At 36.2% G+C, this 6,000-nt stretch overlaps 1 protein-coding gene across 1 annotated transcript in view; it reads left to right on the top strand.

The window, feature by feature from the left end:
• The first annotated feature begins 1,652 nt into the window (after positions 1 to 1,652).
• The window catches only part of LOC139968677 (NACHT domain- and WD repeat-containing protein 1-like), a 129,281-nt gene continuing 124,933 nt past the window's right edge, over positions 1,653 to 6,000 (top strand). The window contains exon 1 of the mRNA XM_071972949.1: positions 1,653 to 1,914. The gene's annotated coding sequence lies outside the window, so the exon portion shown is untranslated. The remainder of the gene's footprint in view (positions 1,915 to 6,000) is intronic.

The following is a 6,000-nucleotide window of genomic DNA, read 5'->3' as shown; positions in this document are numbered from 1 at the left end:
TATGAATAGAATTAGGGATGCACTAAATAGATTCTTTCTGTTAGACGTGAACAGAGTTTCAGGAAATCAAATGAAACATGGTTCCCTTCAGATAGTAATCCGTCTAATTTTCTACACTTTCTTCCTCGAATTATCACCATAAGTCCGAAATTGAAAACACCTATATGGTCTACATTTCTACACTCTATGTGGAATTTTCTCCTACAACTAACGCACAATTTCAGTCGACAAAATAAAAAAAGTGTTATTTACTGTGAAAATGTTTAAGTTTTGACATGATTGCATATGGATTCCTTGCGGAACTTGGCACAGAACACCCGTCTTTACGCAGCAAATTAATCGCTACAAAATAAGCACATTGCACGCTAACTCTCAGTTTCATAACTTTCTAAGTATAGCACTCAGGAAACTCTTTCTTATTTCATTTTGAAGAATATTGTGTCTTTTCTTTACAATATTGTGTCATCATTTATTATGCGTGTGAACCAAACCCCATACTTTTTAATCTGAAAAAGTAAAAACCACTTCGGAAAGCAGTGAATGTCCCTATCTCTCAATGCTTACATTGTGCTTGCTGGGAGTGTAATTGCGTAACCAACTTCCCTCCTATGCTAAAGAAAAGTTCGTTGACTATACTCTCTCTAGTGATATAAAATTCAACTTGATTGGTCAATATTTAGGCTCGTACTTTTCACCAGCAACTTCAAAAGCATCGTAAGAAATTTTGTGAAGTCCTCCTTTTACGCGGACTCTGAACACACCACAGTGTGCAGTGCTCTCATAGCAATTTTAGGAGAGTGAAAACCGCAACCTTCCTGTGCGTATGTAACAGCATTTACTTCTCCGACAACGGGCCTTTTTACAGAGCAAAAGTTTCCATATGAACACCTAAATTTCAACACTATGTGAAAAGAAATAAGCCGAAATGAAAATTAATATTGCAAGCTAAAGAGGCGACTTTTCGGAATAAAACATCTCTAAATTTCAACATACAACGTCAAAATTTCGACATAAACCGTCGAAATTTTGAGGAAGGAGCCGACATTTCCGAAGTAAAAGGATAGATGTCAAGCACATTTAAAATTTATCGATATAGTAAGGGGACTCTGGGCCTAAGAAACTCCGATTTAGCAAAGTCCTTACTTCCGAAATTTTCAGATAAGTCAGTAGAAAATTCCAACAGATGTGGAAATTTCGACAAAGTATATAGTAAATGCAAAGTTTGTGCCAGTAGTTGAAATGTTAATACAAAGACGTACCGACCCAGTGCTAAAACTAAAGTTGCTGTTTCAGAAAATGGAAACCCATTTATAAACTCTAGTAGAAAACATATTGCGCCCTCTATTAACAATGCATTTACTTTCTACCTATTATCAGAGGGTCATCGTCCATCAATTCGTGTACTGCTTTTCTAGGTTCGGGAAATAGAAAGTTGACCAAAAATTCAGTCCTCCCCCGCAATCGAAGTCCGTTTATGACATTTCCTCTTTCCAAATATTGTTTGCAAGGAAGAACCGAAGACATGAGGTCATATTGCATAACATGTTTTCAAACTTCGATATTATTACATAGCATTTGCTATGATAGCATATTACAGAAATAGGGTTCTGGTCAGCTTCAATATTGTGCTTCTCCGAAGGTCTGCTAACACTGTATGTACTTTAGCGAGGTAGGAATCAAAGAAATCTTTTGATAACCCGCTAATTAGACGTGCTACGTCTAATTGTAAACTCAACGTCATTACGGCCCAAATAGAATTATATTTGACAGGGATACACGGACGAAAATTGTTCAACTTCGCTTCTTTCTTAAGCAGCAAATATTCAAATCTGTAAAACTAAGGTTAAAATCAGTCGGACCACGTTGAAGGAGCCTAAATAACCAGCTGGGATTTCAACCTCTCATCATTACCGGGTTGGTCTCACTAACTTTTACACTACGAGGCTACTAGTTAGATTACTTCAATACTAACTTAGGCTAGCCCATGCAACAGTAGGCTTACTTTGGCTACTTCAATAGTCAAGTTCTAACGTTAGCCCAATTATAAACACTGGTTAGAACTGCCCACTTATAATGCTTACTACCATTGTGCTTAGCTATGTCAAAATTGTTATTCTTTTGTAACTGCAAGTGTGACTTGCAAATAAGAGGGCTAAATCAAACATTCAACAGCTACAATACTAGTTGTAGGCCCCGAGCATACAACATAATTGGTTATCGTTTAAGACTGTCATGCAAACTAAGACCTAGCCTAACTTTGCTTTAAACCTGGACAGCACGTAACAGTCTTAGACCCAATACTGTAACTTTCAGTGTTTCATTCATCTACTTATTGTTAGTACACAGACCTAGGACTACTGGAACTAGTTATCATACTTAGCAACTTTAGGACAACTTGGACAGTAGGCCTATAGTTAGGCATATTGAAGTTTACTACCACTAATGTTAGGCATAACTTTTGAAGTTGAATATTTCACAAATGGAATGGTTAGGTATGACAAAGAACTTGGTAATGATGACTATTGGATCTCAATTCACATCTCCTATTTTATGTGATGTTTGCAATGCACCTGCACATCAATGGAAACTAGTTTCATTCCTTTTTAATTTCCTTTTTACCTAGAATATAAAATCTACTTCTCTTCCATGTCCCCTCACAACAATTGCACTCTCGTTGTCATGTTTAGCTTAGAGCATTAGGCTACCGTCCGCTCCTGGTGACCTGCAATGCCAATTTCATCTTCAAAACTTACATTTCTTCAGTCAACATTTTCAAGCTCTAATGCAATGCTGAAACTGGAAAAAAAAAAGATTACTTTTGAAAACTGAAAATGAAATCTTGAGTAGGTCAGTTAAGGGAGTAACGAAGGCAGGCATCAAAGACAATTTATATTTTCAGTAACCTCAAAACTATCTAATATTCGATTTTTAAGTTAATCGCTTTCTGTTGGACTGAAAACTATAGTCTTAGTCATAATTGATGGTTCATTGGTGTTCTATTTGTACACCTCTCCTGCAAATTATGTGTGACTTAATTACAAGGGACTCGATTGAGTTGTTTGGAGACTCGTACAGCATCCTGTACACATTCAAACTAAAGATCCAGTCTGCTACTGATATATGGAAAGCACTCTATGTTTATGAGCATTATCTGTTTTCAAATATCACCTAAGTATCATAAAAATAAGAAAAAAACAAAACAAGCAAGACAAAAAACAAAAAAAACAATACAAAGTTAGTGAAAATACATTCAAACATGCCTAAGTAATTGGGAGTTCATAAGTAGAGTTGGTTTAAAAAGTAGATTATAATGGACTTGAGAAGACCATCCAGAAATTAAACCTATGAATGATTGTAACAATAACTGCTTCATCTGGTGTTACCAGTTTTTTCCCTGTTTTTACCTGGTTTACATTGCCAAGAAATCAACCCTGGCAGAGACATTAGGAATCAGCCCTCTTCCACTACCCCTCCCCTTCACACCCCCTCCCTATGCCACCCCCTGCAACCACTCCCAAATGTAATAAAATGCAAATACATACATCAGGTTTTTTTTTCTATTATTATTATTTTTTGGGTAAAAAATAAGGCCTTAAGGGTGAAAAGGATTGCAACCAATCATGTTGTTAATCCTGTACAATCTCACAAAAAATGCAGACAACTTTCATATACATAATGTTGTTTGGGGACCTTTGAATCCAATACATACATGTGTTGAAATGCTGGTTTAGTGTTATGACAATATTGACATTTCCTATTGGATATCAGCATGGCTAATGTAGCAACACAAATATGGATTTAAAAAAAAAACAGCATCTTTAGCTACAGTGAACTGCATATTTCCTGTTGTCTATGACATTTTAGAAGGAAGCATGAATATCATGTTTTGATTCATAACAGACCTCTCATGCAATTGCCAAATACTTTTGAACGTAGAGCTCCACCAGGGACCTGAGGTCAACCAGGGGGCACCTGGATGAAGAAAAATGTTCTCTAGTTATATACATTTTATTTTACACTATACTTTAAAAAAAATATCAACTTCAAAAGGGATCCTGGTGTCATAAATTCCCCTGGGCTGACCTGGCTGTGTCATCACTATAATGTGGCCAAAAATGGTTCACAGATATTTATTAGAGTCAAGATAAAACCACTGCCTGGTAAAGATAGAATTATGGAAGACAATTCTCCCTATACACAGTTCTTACTTTACATCCATATTCCAGAGGTCATTGTCTTGATCTGATTGTACTTCCCCTGCATATGCCATTTCCCTTACAAATCCTCAAAAAGTGAAAAATTAAAATCTTTTCCATATTTTCTTATAGATCTGACATTCCAAATTGTTTACAAATATGCATTTGAGCAATGTGCATGAATATTTAAATGATGTATCTTGGTAATTCAATATATATAGTGTATGATTTTAGAATGGCAGAGAAATGCATGTTGAAGTTTGAAGCTTGTGCTTGAGTAATGCAGGCCTACATTATTTGACAGGTATCTATACTGTAGATATCACATTGTACTGTACCATGCTTTGATGCACCAGCCCTCAGTTCTGCAAAGTTGATACTAAAGAGAGTACACTGGTGTGTTATACTATATGGATGTTATCTATATGGGTAACCTTGTTATACTGTATAAGTTACAGTAATGAGAATACAAACTATAATGTAAATATCTGTGTCAAGTATTAGTAATGACAATAGCATACAGTAGGTCTCTGTTTGGCTTGCATGACAATCATCTTGAATTGGTTATGGTGACCGTTAAAAGGGCAATAAACATCATCGAATGATTTGATTGACAGACTTAGGAACTGGTCAAAGACTGAAAGTGAAAGTGTTATACCGATGAAGAGGTTCAACGTTAGCCTTTTTCATTCTGTCCTTCTAGAATACCCCCGTCCAACATGGAGCATCCGATTGTATGGACTACACACCTGTTAAAGCATGTTAATTGCTACGTTAGATATTTAAATAATAATTACTCCAGCTCTTTGGAGGGTGCTCTAACTTTGCCAAGGCCTTTCTCTGGTAATACTGTCCAACAGTTTTGTCTGGTTTCCGATCAATCTTTATGAGTTTTCTGTGTGACGGTTGGCAATGCATGGACTGCTACGTGTACATAAATGCATATATACTGTATGTACATATACTCTACATGTATTGTATGGGAAGGAAGTAGCAGAGTTTGCTGATATTTGACATAGCACACAGATACTGAACTAAGTTATTCATTGTATAGTAAATAAAGATCAGTGCAATGGTATGTATGATGTAATCTACTCTATTCATGTTTGCAGTTGTGTAATATATGTACATAAATACACGAACTGCATTTGCTTGAAGAACGTTTGCAAACAGTTAATTAGGCTGAACTGCCTGTCCTCAGTTCAATACCACATTGAGCTAAGTTTTGAAGTTTTTCCGTCTTTTTTTATCGAACCACAATTTATAAATATTCTGGATGAATCATTGACAAAGTTAGAGGACAGGTGAATAGTCCAATGAGGTGAATATTTAGTTATTTACGTCAATCTTTGCAATCTCGTTTGCATTATTCATTAGTACTTAAGGAGCTTCATGCCAGTGTCGGTTTTTATGAAACTCCTCTGAGAGGGAATATTTGTCAATATGGCATTATAACAAAGTGCAATTCATTCCAATATTCCACAACTAATTGCTAAACTGTAAAACAGGTAGTATTTCTAATCCATGCCCTTGTGACATCAAAACTGGATTACTGCAATGCCCTGCTATATGGTCTGCCTCACAAGCTGACCGATCGCCTTCAGCGAGTTCAGAATCGCGCTGCACGGCTTGTAAGTCGCACTCATAGACATGAGCATATTACACCTGTATTACGTGACTTACACTGGTTGCCTATTCATTGCAGGTTCAATTATAAGATTCTGTTATAAACATATAAGTCACTTAATGGTTTAGCCCCTATCTACCTCTCTGAATTAATACATAAATACAAGCCTACTCGATC

The sequence above is a fragment of the Apostichopus japonicus genome, chromosome 6 (assembly GCF_037975245.1).
Source record: "Apostichopus japonicus isolate 1M-3 chromosome 6, ASM3797524v1, whole genome shotgun sequence".
Taxonomy (NCBI): Eukaryota; Metazoa; Echinodermata; class Holothuroidea; order Aspidochirotida; family Stichopodidae; genus Apostichopus; species Apostichopus japonicus.
The sequence above is the reverse complement of the archived record's forward strand: the minus strand, read 5'-3'. Positions and strand labels throughout refer to the sequence as shown.